Source organism: Panulirus ornatus, chromosome 14 (assembly GCF_036320965.1).
Source record: "Panulirus ornatus isolate Po-2019 chromosome 14, ASM3632096v1, whole genome shotgun sequence".
Taxonomy (NCBI): Eukaryota; Metazoa; Arthropoda; class Malacostraca; order Decapoda; family Palinuridae; genus Panulirus; species Panulirus ornatus.
The window spans coordinates 42,098,365-42,115,941 of NC_092237.1; the positions used below are offsets into that span (position 1 = coordinate 42,098,365).

At 42.2% G+C, this 17,577-nt stretch overlaps 1 protein-coding gene across 1 annotated transcript in view; it reads right to left on the reverse strand.

Annotated features, from left to right (window-relative positions):
• Nucleotides 1–9,817, reverse strand: part of LOC139753352 (uncharacterized) — a 56,718-nt gene extending 46,901 nt beyond the window's left edge. The window contains exon 1 of the mRNA XM_071669709.1: nucleotides 9,271–9,817. The gene's annotated coding sequence lies outside the window, so the exon portion shown is untranslated. The remainder of the gene's footprint in view (nucleotides 1–9,270) is intronic.
• Nucleotides 9,818–17,577: the final 7,760 nt, after the last annotated feature.

Here is a 17,577-nt window from a genome sequence, read left to right on the forward strand (position 1 = left end):
GATAAAAACCTTTCACTGCTTCTAACAACTTTCCTCCCACACCATATATTCTTAATACCTTCCACAGAGCATCTCTATCAACTCTATCATATGCCTTCTCCAGATACATGAATGCTACATACAAATCCATTTGCTTTTCTAAGTATTTCTCACATACATTCTTCAAAGCAAACACCTGATCCACACATCCTCTACCACTTCTGAAACCACACTGCTCTTCCCCCAATCTGATGCTCTGTACATGCCTTCACCCTCTCAATCAATACCCTCCCATATAATTTACCAGGAATACTCAACAAACTTATACCTCTGCAATTTGAGCACTCACTCTTATCCCCTTTGCCTTTGTACAATGGCACTATGCACGCATTCCGCCAATCCTCAAGCACCTCACCATGAGTCATACATACATTAAATAATCTTACCAACCAGTCAACAATACAGTCACCCCCTTTTTTAATAAATTCCACTGCAATACCATCCAAATCTGCTGCCTTGCCGGCTTTCATCTTCCGCAAAGCTTTCACTACCTCTTCTCTGTTTACCAAATCATTTTCCCTAACCCTCTCACTTTGCACACCACCTCGACCAAAACACCCTATATCTGCCACTCTATCATCAAACACATTCAACAAACCTTCAAAATACTCACTCCATCTCCTTCTCACATCACCACTACTTGTTATCACCTCCCCATTTGCGCCCTTCACTGAAGTTCCCATATATATATATATATACATATATATATATATATATATATATATATATATATATATATATATATATATATATATATATATATATATATATATATATATATATATATATATATATATATATATATATATATATATATAAATATATATATATATATATATATATATATATATATATATATATATATATATATATATATATATATATATCAAACTATTCGCCATTTCCCGCGTTAGCAAGGTAGCGTTAAGAACAGAGGACTGGGCCTCTGAGGGAATATTCTCACCTGGCCTCGTTCTCTGTTCCTTCTTTTGGAAAATTAAAAAAACAAGAGGGGAGGATTTCCAGCCCCCCGCTCCCTCCCCTTTTAGTCACCTTCTACGACACGCAGGGAATACGTGGGAAGTATTCTTTCTCCCCTATCCCCAGGAATATATATATATATATATATATATATATATATATATATATATATATATATATATATATATTTTTATACTTTGTCGCTGTCTCCCGCGTTTGCGAGGTAGCGCAAGGATATATATATATATATATATATATATATATATATATATATATATATATATATATATATATATATATATATACATATATATATATATATATATATATATATATATATATATATATATATATATATATATATATATATATATATATATATATATTCCTATGACTCCACGGGGAAAATGAAAACGAAAAGTTCCCAAGTGCACTTTCGTGTAATAATCACATCATCAGGGGAGACACAAGAGAGAAATATAACAGTCAGTTGATATACATCGAAGAGACGAAGCTAGGACGACATTTGGTAAACATAGAAATATCTTGATCACGCGCAAAATTGTGATCCTTTCCAATATATACATATATATATATATATATATATATATATATATATATATATATATATATATATATATATGAATAAGAGCAAGGTTATTAGGTACAGTAGGGTTGAGGGTCAAGTCAATTGGGAGGTGAGTTTGAATGGAGAAATACTGGAGGAAGTGAAGTGTTTTAGATATCTGGGAGTGGATCTGGCAGCGGATGGAACCATGGAAGCGGAAGTGGATCATAGGGTGGGGGAGGGGGTGAAAATTCTAGGGGCCTTGAAGAATGTGTGGAAGTCGAGAACATTATCTCGGAAAGCAAAAATGGGTATGTTTGAAGCAATAGTGGTTCCAACAATGTTGTATGGTTGCGAGGCGTGGGCTATGGATAGAGTTGTGCGCAGGAGGATGGATGTGCTGGAAATGAGATGTTTGAGGACAATGTGTGGTGTGAGGTGGTTTGATCGAGTGAGTAACGTAAGGGTAAGAGAGATGTGTGGAAATAAAAAGAGCGTGGTTGAGAGAGCAGAAGAGGGTGTTTTGAAGTGGTTTGGGCACATGGAGAGGATGAGTGAGGAAAGATTGACCAAGAGGATATATGTGTCGGAGGTGGAGGGAGCAAGAAGAAGAGGGAGACCAAATTGGAGGTGGAAAGATGGAGTGAAAAAGATTTTGTGTGATCGGGGCCTGAACATGCAGGAGGGTGAAAGGAGGGCAAGGAATAGAGTGAATTGGAGCGATGTGGTATACCGGGGTTGACGTGCTGTCAGTGGATTGAATCAAGGCATGTGAAGCGTCTGGGGTAAACCATGGAAAGCTGTGTAGGTATGTATATTTGCGTGTGTGGACGTGTGTATATACATGTGTCTGGGGGGGGGGGGCCATTTCTTTCGTCTGTTTCCTTGCGCTACCTCGCAAACGCGGGAGACAGCGACAAAGTATAAAAAAAAAAATATATATATATATATATATATATATATATATATATATATATATATATATATATCATCCCTGGGGATAGGGGAGAAAGAATGCTTCCCACGTATTCCCTGCGTGTCGTAGAAGGCGACTAAAAGGGAAGGGAGCGGGGGGCTGGAAATCCTCCCCTCTCATTTTTTTTTTCCAAAAGAAGGAACAGAGAAGGAGGCCAGGTGAGGATATTCCATCAAAGGCCCAGTCCTCTGTTCTTAACGCTACCTCGCTAATGCGGGAAATGGCGAATAGTATAAAAGAAACAAAAAAAAAAAAAAAATATATATATATATATATATATATATATATATATATATATATATATATATATATATATATCTTTCTTTTAAACTATTCGCCATTTCCCGCATTAGCGAGGTAGCGTTAAGAACAGAGGACTGGGCCTCTTTTGGAATATCCTCACCTGGCCCCCTCTGTTCCTTCTTTTGGAAAAAAAAAAAAAAAAAATATATATATATATATATATATATATATATATATATATATATATATATATATATATATATATATATATATATATATATATATGACAGGCGCGCGAAAGAGACACTTTTGGATGTTAATGTGCTGAGAGGTGCAACTGGAGGGATGTCTGATCATTATCTTGTGGAGGCTAAGGTGAAGATTTGTATGGGTTTTCAGAAAAGAAGAGTGAATGTTGGGGTGAAGAAGGTGGTGAGAGTAAGTGAGCTTGGGAAGGAGACTTGTGTGAGGAAGTACCAGGAGAGACTGAGTACAGAATGGAAAAAGGTGAGAACAATGGAAGTAAGGGGAGTGGGGGAGGAATGGGATGTATTTAGGGAATCAGTGATGGATTGCGCAAAAGATGCTTGTGGCATGAGAAGAGTGGGAGATGGGTTGATTAGAAAAGGTAGTGAGTGGTGGGATGAAGAAGTAAGAGTATTAGTGAAAGAGAAGAGAGAGGCATTTGGACGATTTTTGCAGGGAAAAAATGCAATTGAGTGGGAGATGTATAAAAGAAAGAGACAGGAGGTCAAGAGAAAGGTGCAAGAGGTGAAAAAAAGGGCAAATGAGAGTTGGGGTGAGAGAGTATCATTAAATTTTAGGGAGAATAAAAAGATGTTCTGGAAGGAGGTAAATAAAGTGCGTAAGACAAGGGAGCAAATGGGAACTTCAGTGAAGGGCGCAAATGGGGAGGTGATAACAAGTAGTGGTGATGTGAGAAGGAGATGGAGTGAGTATTTTGAAGGTTTGTTGAATGTGTTTGATGATAGAGTGGCAGATATAGGGTGTTTTGGTCGAGGTGGTGTGCAAAGTGAGAGGGTTAGGGAAAATGATTTGGTAAACAGAGAAGAGGTAGTAAAAGCTTTGCGGAAGATGAAAGCCGGCAAGGCAGCAGGTTTGGATGGTATTGCAGTGGAATTTATTAAGAAAGGGGGTGACTGTATTGTTGACTGGTTGGTAAGGTTATTTAATGTATGTATGACTCATGGTGAGGTGCCTGAGGATTGGCGGAATGCGTGCATAGTGCCATTGTACAAAGGCAAAGGGGATAAGAGTGAGTGCTCAAATTACAGAGGTATAAGTTTGTTGAGTATTCCTGGTAAATTATATGGGAGGGTATTGATTGAGAGGGTGAAGGCATGTACAGAGCATCAGATTGGGGAAGAGCAGTGTGGTTTCAGAAGTGGTAGAGGATGTGTGGATCAGGTGTTTGCTTTGAAGAATGTATGTGAGAAATACTTAGAAAAGCAAATGGATTTGTATGTAGCATTTATGGATCTGGAGAAGGCATATGATAGAGTTGATAGAGATGCTCTGTGGAAGGTATTAAGAATATATGGTGTGGGAGGCAAGTTGTTAGGAGCAGTGAAAAGTTTTTATCGAGGATGTAAGGCATGTGTACGTGTAGGAAGAGAGGAAAGTGATTGGTTCTCAGTGAATGTGTTTGCGGCAGGGGTGTGTGATGTCTCCATGGTTGTTTGATTTGTTTATGGATGGGGTTGTTAGGGATGTGAATGCAAGAGTTTTGGAAAGAGGGGCAAGTATGAAGTCTGTTGGGGATGAGAGAGCTTGGGAAGTGAGTCAGTTGTTGTTCGCTGATGATACAGCGCTGGTGGCTGATTCATGTGAGAAACTGCAGAAGCTGGTGACTGAGTTTGGTAAAGTGTGTGAAGGAAGAAAGTTAAGAGTAAGTGTGAATAAGAGCAAGGTTATTAGGTACAGGAGGGTTGAGGGTCAAGTCAATTGGGAGGTGAGTTTGAATGGAGAAAAACTGGAGGAAGTAAAGTGTTTTAGATATCTGGGAGTGGATCTGGCAGCGGATGGAACCATGGAAGCGGAAGTGGATCATAGGATAGGGGAGGGGGCGAAAATTCTAGGAGCCTTGAAGAATGTGTGGAAGTCGAGAACATTATCTCGGAAAGCAAAAATGGGTATGTTTGAAGGAATAGTGGTTCCAACAATGTTGTATGGTTGCGAGGCGTGGGCTATGGATAGAGTTTTGCGTAGGAGGATGGATGTGCTGGAAATGAGATGTTTGAGGACAATGTGTGGTGTGAGGTGGTTTGATCGAGTAAGTAACGTAAGGGTAAGAGAGATGTGTGGAAATAAAAAGAGCGTGGTTGAGAGAGCAGAAGAGGGTGTTTTGTAATGGTTTGGGCACATGGAGAGAATGAGTGAGGAAAGATTGACCAAGAGGATATATGTGTCGGAGGTGGAGGGAACGAGGAGAAGAGGGAGACCAAATTGGAGGTGGAAAGATGGAGTGAAAAAGATTTTGTGTGATCGGGGCCTGAACATGCAGGAGGGTGAAAGGAGGGCAAGGAATAGAGTGAATTGGAGCGATGTGGTATACCGGGGTTGACGTGCTGTCAGTGGATTGAATCAGGGCATGTGAAGCGTCTGGGGTAAACCATGGAAAGCTGTGTAGGTATGTATATTTGCGTGTGTGGACGTATGTATGTACATGTGTATGGGGGTGGGTTGGGCCATTTTCTTTCGTCTGTTTCCTTGCGCTACCTCCCAAATGCGGGAGACAGCGACAAAGCAAAAAAAAAAAAAAAAAAAAAAAATATATATATATATATATATATATATATATATATATATATATATATATATATATATATATATATATATATATATATATATATATATATATATATATATATATATTTATATATATATATATATATATATATATATATATATATATATATATATATATATATATATATATATATATATATATATATATATATATATATATACGTATGGCTATAAAAACTTTTAGTTAGAGTTGAGGTCACTGTTTCCATAACCACCTTCCTGTCGTCAATTGTCATGATGTATGATGAGTAGAGAAACACACACACACACACACACACGCATGCACACACGCACGCACATACACACACACACACACACACACACACACACACACACACACACACACACACACACACACACACGCGCACGCACGAACGCACCCACTCACATACACACACACACACACACACACACACACACACACACACACACACACACACACACACACACACACACACACTCAAGGAGCAATACGGATGTCAATAAACACACCGTCTCCCCACACCTGATCTATCACCTGCAGCACTGACTCTACCCTCACCTGACTCTGCCCTCACCTGACTCTACCCTCACATGACTCTGCCCTCACCTGACTCTGCCCTCACCTGACTCTGCCCTCGCATGACTCTGCCCTCACCTGACTCTACCCTCACCTGACTCTGCCCTCACCTGACTCTGCCCTAACATGACTCTACCCTCACCTGACTCTGCCCTCACCTGACTCTGCCCTCACCTGACTCTGCCCTCACCTGACTCTACCCTCACCTGACTCTGCCCTCACATGACTCTGCCCTCACCTGACTCTGCCCTCACATGACTCTGCCCTCACCTGACTCTGCCCTCACCTGACTCTGCCCTCACATGACTCTGCCCTCACCTGACTCTGCCCTCACCTGACTCTGCCCTCACATGACTCTGCCCTCACATGACTCTGCCCTCGCATGACTCTGTCCTCACCTGACTCTACTCTCACCTGACTCTGCCCTCACCTGACTCTGCCCTCACATGACTCTGCCCTCACCTGACTCTACCCTCACCTGACTCTACTCTCACATGACTCTGCCCTCACATGACTCTGCCCTCACCTGACTCTGCCCTCACCTGACTCTGCCCTCACCTGACTCTGCCCTCACATGACTCTGCCCTCACATGACTCTGCCCTCACCTGACTCTGCCCTCACATGACTCTGCCCTCACCTGACTCTACCCTCACCTGACTCTACCCTCACATGACTCTGCCCTCACATGACTCTGCCCTCACATGACTGCCCTCACATGACTCTGCCCTCACCTGACTCTGCCCTCACATGACTCTGCCCTCACCTGACTCTGCCCTCACCTGACTCTGCCCTCACATGACTCTGCCCTCACCTGACTCTGCCCTCACCTGACTCTACCCTCACCTGACTCTACCTTCACATGACTCTGCCCTCACATGACTCTGCCCTCACCTGACTCTGCCCTCACATGACTCTGCCCTCACCTGACTCTGCCCTCACCTGACTCTGCCCTCACCGTGTCTCCGCCCTCACCTGACTCTGCCCTCACATGACTCTGCCCTCACCTGACTCTGCCCTCACCTGACTCTGCCCTCACCGTGTCTCCGCCCTCACCTGACTCTGCCCTCGCTAGTGTTGGCAAATTTCCATCAATCATTGCCTGAGACCTGAATGTTATACGCCTTCTGACAACATTTAGCATCAGGCTCTTCTCCTTCAACTTCCTGATATCAACTGCGACTGTTTCAGATCGGAGTCAATAGACTGGTCATGTCATCCGTCAGATCTGCACCTCGACATTTGCTAGTGGAAAAAAAATATCTCAGTATCTCCACAACTGTTGAGTTCATGGCTAACATGAATCTCTATTGATCACTTGCATTACCACTTAATTTGAATGAGGCGGCTTTCACTGCACGACCCTGAACCAGGTCTGTCACTCAAGGGTGATCATATCCTATCCTCTGTGGGAGAAAGTAGATATACACTGGTGAAACATTCATAAGACTTGTTCAAATTTCGAGAAGTACTTCGAGCAGTAGACGCTGAGAGGGTGAAAGACAATTACGTAATATCTTACAAAAATATTAATTGAAATTGTCTACATGAAGGTTAAGTGAGGTTTATTTGTGGAAAGATATTTATAAGTAATAAGATTCTCTCTCAAAGGACAAGGATGGGATGTAGATCTCAATATCCAAGGCGTAAAAGTTTAAGATAATTGTTTGTGAATACTTCAGAGAAATTTTCTAGAAAACACTTTGGAGCGAGATTCTAACTGAAGAAAAAGATCAACGAAAACAATTGGCAGTCATTGTCTAGGGTCAAAGATCAGGACACAGTATGAGATCCGCTGTCATTAACAACTCGATCTGTCTCGCGGTACATTCTCGTACAACGCGTAGATGTTTGATGAGCTTCTTACTGAATAACAAACATCAGCAATACAAATTCCACCCACGTATCAACAGGTTCATATAGACGACGATATTTCTACTACAGACTCCAAGTTTATTGTGATAGTTGTGCTCTGAGAGAAAGCCCTTGTTACCCGCCAAGAGGCAGGGAGGACAGCCTGACCTGCTAGGAGGCAGGGAGGACAGCCTGACCTGCTAGGAGGCAGGGAGGACAGCCTGACCTGCTAGGAGGCAGGGAGGACAGCCTGACCCGCTAGGAGGCAGGGAGGACAGCCTGACCCGCTAGGAGGCAGGGAGGACAGCCTGACCTGCTAGGAGGCAGGGAGGACAGCCTGACCTGCTAGGAGGCAGGGAGGACAGCCTGACCTGCTAGGAGGCAGGGAGGACAGCCTGACCCGCTAGGAGGCAGGGAGGACAGCCTGACCCGCTAGGAGGCAGGGAGGACAGCCTGACCTGCTAGGAGGCAGGGAGGACAGCCTGACCTGCTAGGAGGCAGGGAGGACAGCCTGACCCGCTAGGAGGCAGGGAGGACAGCCTGACCTGCTAGGAGGCAGGGAGGACAGCCTGACCTGCTAGGAGGCAGGGAGGACAGCCTGACCTGCTAGGAGGCAGGGAGGACCCCTTATCTACTGGTAATGTCTCACTGTCGTTCTTGCATCTTGATTCATGGTGTACGAAACTTCGAATGCAAGAATTATTATTCCAGGAAAGATAAAGTGGTTGGTAATGATTCCTTATATTCACCACATTGTACTTTTTTTCAAATGATTTGGAGAGCTTTCGTTATGCATTAGCATCATAAGTCTTAAGTTATGATCATAGGTAATTTTGAAGACAGAAATGTTGCGTCGGTGAAGGAAGGGTCTTGCTTGTCATTCCTCACAAAGGCTCGTGAGTCGTGAACAAAGGCGAGCACAAACCGCTGGCATGTTGTGTTACCAGACTATGAGGAATCTCGGCTTGACAACACTCTCCCCGTGGCCACACTCAACGCCAGGTCGATCCGTGTTGCCAAGGCAAGAGAGGACACCAGTTGTCCCCACGCGGATTACGTTCAAGACCTTTCGTCTGAGACGCTTCGGTTGCGATGAACCACAACGAATGTCGTCAAAAACATTATATACATATACATAAGGCGTATCCCTCATGCCCTGTGTGTCGAAAGGTCGGTGTATTAAGCAAGAGGCACAGCCAACGTGGGCCTCCAGTGTTGCTTACCTTGTGTCACTGTCTCGTTCACCTCCGCCTCAGATTCTTGGCGTTCTTCCCGCTGGTCGGTAGCGCCCTTAGCTACTGCTGGCTGAGGGTGAGGGGCCTCCACTGGCTTGATAGTGACAGTGTCGCCTCGAATGAATGCTTGTATGCTGAACACTCCCGGGGTCTGATAAGGTGAGGAAGGTTCACTAAGAGGGCAACAAGGGATGAACTCGACTCAAAAATGATGATTCACGAGCCTTTATCACCAGCTTCCCGGATGGGTCGAGGGTAAGACGTTGCTGATACACTATTTAGTTCCTGAACTTCATCCAGACGCAGGCAACGGGACACGTAGGAAGGTGCTTCACTGGGAGAGCAGTGGACGACACTGCTAGTGAAGGAACCGTGCAGGGCGCAGCTCACACCACCAGCCTTGTCACTGTAACTACTGCCTCTCTTGCGCCATCATTCAAGTTGTATACAGTGCTTGCATGCATCAACCCCGCGAGGTCAGTCCCATGCATCCATCTAGGCCGACTGTGTCCATATCCAGGAAAGGAACAATGACGATAGAATGATTGTTTAGCGGGAATCATCAGCCGTGTAGATACGGTAAGAAAAAGCGGAAGCTGAAGTCAAGATCAACTACAGGGAAGAGGAGACAGCGGCCACAGAGCCAAGTTCTACGTGCCAAGACTGGTGGAATGACTGAAGAAAACGGAGTGTGGAGTCTCGACGCTAACTGCTCATGACTGGCGAACTGTTTACCTGTACTTATTGAGGAATGTATGTTAAATGATAACTAAGCAACTGTTAACATGTAGTCATGGACGGATACTTATTAGATTATAACTAAGTAACAGTTAAATATTTGTTAGGGATAATTGTTAACATATCTAACCGACTTAACTTGTACTCATGAAGAAATAATTATTTACTGATAACTTGATGACTGTTAACTTGTATCATGAAAAGATGTTTGTTAGCTTATAACTGGCTTGTACTTCTGAAGGGATATCTTAGTTTTAAACCAGGTAAACGTTAACTTGTACTGATAAAGGTGTATTTGTTAGTTAATAACTAGCTAACTGTTAACTTGTACTCATAAAGGGATATTTGTTAGTTAATAACTAGGTACCTCTTAATTTATACTCATGAAGGGATATTTGTTAGTTTATAACTAGGTAACTATTAACTTGTGCTCATAAAGTAATATCCGTTGATTTACAAACGGTCAAGTATACACTCATTCCTAGATGGGACTTGTAGCTGTTTGTTTTCATAAATGGATAACCAATAGTTGTACATACAACTAGATGCGAATACTTTTACTTATCACTTTTACTTAGGAGTGAGTCAGACTCCTTTCTTGGTTAAGTGTTCCTTAAATGATCCAACATAACTGTTCCAGTATATATATATATATATATATATATATATATATATATATATATATATATATATATATATATATATATATATATATATATATATATATATATATTGTCGCTGTCTCCCGCGTTTGCGAGGTAGCGCAAGGAAACAGACGAAAGAAATGGCCCAACCCACCCCCATACACATGTATATACATACGTCCACACATGCAACTATACATACCTACACAGCTTTCCATGGTTTACCCCAGACGCTTCACATGCCCTGATTCAATCCACTGACAGCACGTCAAAACCGGTATACCACATCGATCCAATTCACTCTATTCCTTGCCCGCCTTTCACCCTCCTGCATGTTCAGGCCCCGATCACACAAAATCTTTTTCACTCCATCTTTCCACCTCCAATTTGGTCTCCCACTTCTCCTCGTTCCCTCCACCTCCGACACATGTATCCTCTTGGTCAATCTTTCCTCACTCATTCTCTCCATGTGCCCAAACCATTTAAAACACCCTCTCCTGCTCTCTCAACCACGCTCTTTTTATTTCCACACATCTCTCTTACCCTTACGTTACTTACTCGATCAAACCACCTCACACCACACATTGTCCTCAAACATCTCATTTCCAGCACATCCACCCTCCTGCGCACAACTCTATCCATAGCCCACGCCTCGCAACCATACAACATTGTTGGAACCACTATTCCTTCAAACATACCCATTTTTGCTTTCCGAGATAATGTTCTCGACTTCCACACATTCTTCAAGGCTCCCAGGATTTTCACCCCCTCCCCCACCCTATGATCCACTTCCGCTTCCATGGTTCCATCCGCTGCCAGATCCACTCCCAGATATCTAAAACACTTTACTTCCTCCAGTTTTTCTCCATTCAAACTTACCTCCCAATTGACTTGACCCTCAACCCTACTGTACCTAATAACCTTGCTCTTATTCACATTTACTCTTAACTTTCTTCTTTCACACACTTTACCAAACTCAGTCACCAGCTTCTGCAGTTTCTCACATGAATCAGCTACCAGCGCTGTATCATCAGCGAACAACAACTGACTCACTTCCCAAGCTCTCTCATCCCCAACAGACTTCATACTTGCCCCTCTTTCCAAAACTCTTGCATTCACCTCACTAACAACCCCATCCATAAACAAATTAAACAACCATGGAGACATCACACACCCCTGCCGCAAACCTACATTCACTGAGAACCAATCACTTTCCTCTCTTCCTACACGTACACATGCCTTACATCCTCGATAAAAACCTTTCACTGCTTCTAACAACTTTCCTCCCACACCATATATTCTTAATACCTTCCACAGAGCATCTCTATCAACTCTATCATATGCCTTCTCCAGATCCATAAATGCTACATACAAATCCATTTGCTTTTCTAAGTATTTCTCACATACATTCTTCAAAGCAAACACCTGATCCACACATCCTCTACCACTTCTGAAACCACACTGCTCTTCCCCAATCTGATGCTCTGTACATGCCTTCACCCTCTCAATCAATACCCTCCCATATAATTTACAAGGAATACTCAACAAACTTATACCTCTGTAATTTGAGCACTCACTCTTATCCCCTTTGCCTTTGTACAATGGCGCTATGCACGCATTCCGCCAATCCTCAGGCACCTCACCATGAGTCATACATTCATTAAATAACCTTACCAACCAGTCAATAATACAGTCACCCCCTTTTTCAATAAATTCCACTGCAATACCATCCAAACCTGCTGCCTTGCCGGCTTTCATCCACCGCAAAGCTTTCTACTACCTCTTCTCTGTTTACCAAATAATATTCCCTAACCCTCTCACTTTGCACACCACCTCGACCAAAACACCCTATATCTGCCACTCTATCATCAAACACATTCAACAAACCTTCAAAATACTCACTCCATCTCCTCACATCACCACTACTTGTTATCACCTCCCCATTTGCGCCCTTCACTGAAGTTCCCATTTGCTCCCTTGTCTTACGCACTTTATTTACCTCCTTCCAGAACATCTTTTTATTCTCCCTAAAATTTAATGATACTCTCTCACCCCAGCTCTCATTTGCCCTCTTTTTCACCTCTTGCATCTTTCTCTTGACCTCCTGTCTCTTTCTTTTATACATCTCCCACTCAATTGCATTTTTTCCCTGCAAAAATCGTCCAAATGCCTCTCTCTTCTCTTTCACTAATACTCTTACTTCTTCATCCCACCACTCACTACCCTTTCTAATCAACCCACCTCCCACTCTTCTCATGCCACAAGCATCTTTTGCGCAATCCATCACTGATTCCCTAAATACATCCCATTCCTCCCCCACTCACCTTACTTCCATTGTTCTCACCTTTTTCCATTCTGTACTCAGTCTCTCCTGGTACTTCCTCACACAAGTATCCTTCCCAAGCTCACTTACTCTCACCACCCTCTTCACCCCAACATTCACTCTTCTTTTCTGAAAACCCATACAAATCTTCACCTTAGCCTCCACAAGATAATGATCAGACATCCCTCCAGTTGCACCTCTCAGCACATTAACATCCAAAAGTCTCTCTTTCACGCGCCTCTCGATTAACACGTAATCCAATAACGCTCTCTGGCCATCTCTCCTACTTACATACGTATACTTATGTATATCTCGCTTTTTAAACCAAGTATTCCCAATCATCAGTCCTTTTTCAGCACATAAATCTACAAGCTCTTCACCATTTCCATTTACAACACTGAACACCCCATGTATACCAATTATTCCCTCAACTGCCACATTACTCACCTTTGCATTCAAATCACCCATCACTATAACCCGGTCTCGTGCATCAAAACCACTAACACACTCATTCAGCTGCTCCCAAAACACTTGCCTCTCATGATCTTTCTTCTCATGCCCAGGTGCATATGCTCCAATAATCACCCATCACTCTCCATCAACTTTCAGTTTTACCCATATTAATCGAGAATTTACTTTCTTACATTCTATCACATACTCCCACAACTCCTGTTTCAGGAGTACTGCTACTCCTTCCCTTGCTCTTGTCCTCTCACTAACCCCTGACTTTACTCCCCAGACATTCCCAAACCACTCTTCCCCTTTACCCTTGAGCTTCGTTTCACTCAGAGCCAAAACATCCAGGTTCCTTTCCTCAAACATACTACCTATCTCTCCTTTTTTCACATCTTGGTTACATCCACACACATTTAGACACCCCAGTCTGAGCCTTCGAGGAGGATGAGCACTCCCCGCGTGACTCCTTCTTCTGTTTCCCATTTTAGAAAGTTAAAAAATACAAGGAGGGGAGGATTTCTGGCCCCCCGCTCCCGTCCCCTCTAGTTGCCTTCTACGACCCGCGAGGAATGCGTGGGAAGTATTCTTTCACCCTTATCCCCAGGGATAATATATATATATATATATATATATATATATATATATATATATATATATATATATATATATATATATATATATATATATATATATATATATATATATATATATATATATATATATACATATATATATATATATATATATATATATATATATATATATATATATATATATATATATATATATATATATATATATATATGTATATATATATATATATATATATATATATATATATATATATATATATATATATATATATATATATATATGCATATATATATATATACATACACATACACACGCACATATACACACACATACACATATACATATATATACATATGAAAAATGTAAGAAATAATTTAGAAAACTGAAACTTCTAGCTTGAAATGAAATGAAAAAATGAATGTCACATAATGGTTCAACCTCTGGCTATGGAAAAGGGAAATGTACAATTATTTACACAAACGTCAATAGTAGTTCTCATCAATTTAACCACTGTATCAGTAAGCTTCAATGTCTAAGCTACATTTTTTCCAATTTCACTATTTTCTTGTCAAAGCACCATGTATGAAAACTATCACTCCAGATCGAGATCCAGACATTCATTTGATTCAGGAGAATGTTGGGATACTTCGAGCCGCAAAGGCTTGACGCACGTCCAAGAAGACGAGGAGGGAGGATGAATAGCTGGGTGAACGGTGGACCGACTGCCGCGCCTATGATTCGAATCCGGGAAGGGCCATGCGTGAAGTCATCATCGTGATATGAGAACACGGGTTCGCAGCCAGTGGCACTACAATTCCAGTTGCTCTTGAGACAGTGAGGGGTGCACTGCAGCAGCTCCCACCTTGCGGGAGCCGGCTCAACACAGCCAGGAGTGAGGTCTGGCCTCCATAAGGGATTAAGCATTTGGCCAAAGTCTTCGACTTGAAGAGAAACGCCTCACTTCATTCGCCATCTAAGATCAGGAAAAATTTCAAAGGTTTTTCGTGACGTCTTCAATCTGTCTTCATTTGAGAGAATGTTTGCTACAGATGGAGATTCAGCCATCCAAGAACTTCAAGAACTCTTGGCTGATCCAAATATTGAAGTTGCAGTGAGGCAGGGTGACATATTTGCAGTCATAGTAGAGTATTACACACTCACTCATGTCCCAAGTTATTCTTATACAGTCACAACTTGCAATGCAAGACCACTTGATTAAGCGTCGCGTCATGAGAAGAACCATCATAATGGAGTTGCACAGACTGTGATCCTTGCTGTGGTTACAAGAATGTTCTTCCGCCCACCAGTGATGCTACTACGTTTGTGAATCAAGAACCATTGCAACACAAACCTCGCCAGGTGGTAGAGTGACCCGCAGTGTATCGAGACAGACTTCCCCAGAACTTTTTTAAAGGGGAAGTAGATGTTTATAGTTGTGTTACTGGAGTGATATATATATATATATATATATATATATATATATATATATATATATATATATATATATATATATATATATATATATATATATATATATATATATATATATATATATCATTATTATCATTATTGTTATACTTTGTCGCTGTCTCCCGCGTGGGCAAGGTAACGCAAGGAAACAGACGAAAGAATGGCCAAACTCACACACATAAACGTGTATGTACATACACGTCCACACACGCACATATGCATACCTATACATTTCAACGTATACAGACATATACATATATACACATGTACACACTCATACTTGCTGCCCCCATCCATTCTCGTCGCTACCCCACCACACATGAAACGGCAACCCCCTCCTCCCGCGCACGCGCAAGGTAGAGCGGGGAAAAGACAACAAAAGCCACATTCGTTCACACTCAGTCTCTAGCTGTCATGTGTAATGCACTGAAACCACCGCTCCCTTTCCACATCCAGGCCCCACAAAACTTTCCATGGTTTACCCCAGACGTTTCACATGCCCTGGTTCAATCCATTGACAGCACGTCGACCCCGGTACACCACATCGTTCCAATTTACTCTCTTCCTTGCACACCTTTCACCCTCCTGTATGTCCAGGCCCCGATCGTTTAAAATCTTTTTCACTCCATCCTTCCACCTCCAGTTTGGTCTCCCACTTCTCTTTCTTCCCTCCACCTCTGACACATATATCCTCTTTGTCAATCTTTCCTCACTCATTCTCTCCACGTGACCAAACCATTTCAATACATCCTCTTCCGCTGTCTTTACAACACTCATTTTATTACCACACATCTCTCTTACTCTTTCATTACTTACTCGATCAAACCATCTCACACCACATATTGTCCATAAACATTTCATTTCCAACACATCAGCCCCCTCCGCACAACTCTATCTATAGCCCACGCCTCGCAACCATTTAACATTGCTGGAACCACTATTCCTTCAAACATACCGATTTTTGCGCTCCGGGATAACGTTCTCGCCTTCCACACATCCTTCAACGCTCCCTCCCCCACCCTATGACTTACTTCCGCTTCCATGGTTCCATCTTATGTTAAATCCACTCAGTGATATCTAAAACACTTCACTTCCTCCATTTTATCTCCATTCAAACTTACCTCCCAATTGACTTGTTCCTCAACCTTACTGAACCTAATAACCTTGCTCTTATTCACATTTACTTTCAGCTTTCTTCTTTCACACTCCTTACCAAACTCAGTCATCAACTTCTGCAGTTTCTCAATCGAATCAGCCAACAGCGCTGTATCATCAGCGAACAACAGCTGACTCACTTCCCAAGCCCTCTCATCCACAACAGACTGCATACTTGCCCCTCTCTCCAAAACTCTTGCATTCACCTCCCTAACCACCCCATCCATAAACAAATTAAACAACCATGGAAACATCACGCACCCCTGCCGCAAACCGACATTCACTTGGCACCAATCACTTTCCTCTTTTCCTACTCGTACACATGCCTTACATCCTTGATAAAAACTTTTCACTGATTCTAGCAACTTACCTCCCATACCATGTACTCTTAATACCTTCCACAGAGCATCTCTATCAACTCTATCATATGCCTTCTTTAGATCCATAAATGCTACATACAAATCCATCTGTTTTTCTAAGTATTTCTCACATACATTCTTCAAAGCAAACACATGATCCACACATCCTCTACCACTTCAGAAACCACACTGCTCTTCCCCTATCTGATGCTCTGTACATGCCTTTAGCCTCTCAATCAATACCCTCCCATATAATTTACCAGAAATACTCAACAAACTTATACCTCTGTAATTTGAACATTCATCTTTATCCCCTTTGCCTTTGTACAGTGGCACTATGCATGCATTTCGTCAATCCTCAGGCACCTCACCATGAACCATACATACATTGAATATTCTTACCAACCAGTCAACAACACCATCCAGACCCTCCGCCTTGTCGGCTTTCATCTTCCGCAAGGTTTTCACTACCTCTTCTCTGTTTACCAAACCATTCTCCCTAACCCTCTCACTTCGCACATCACCTCGACCAAAGCACCCTATATCTGACCTTCTG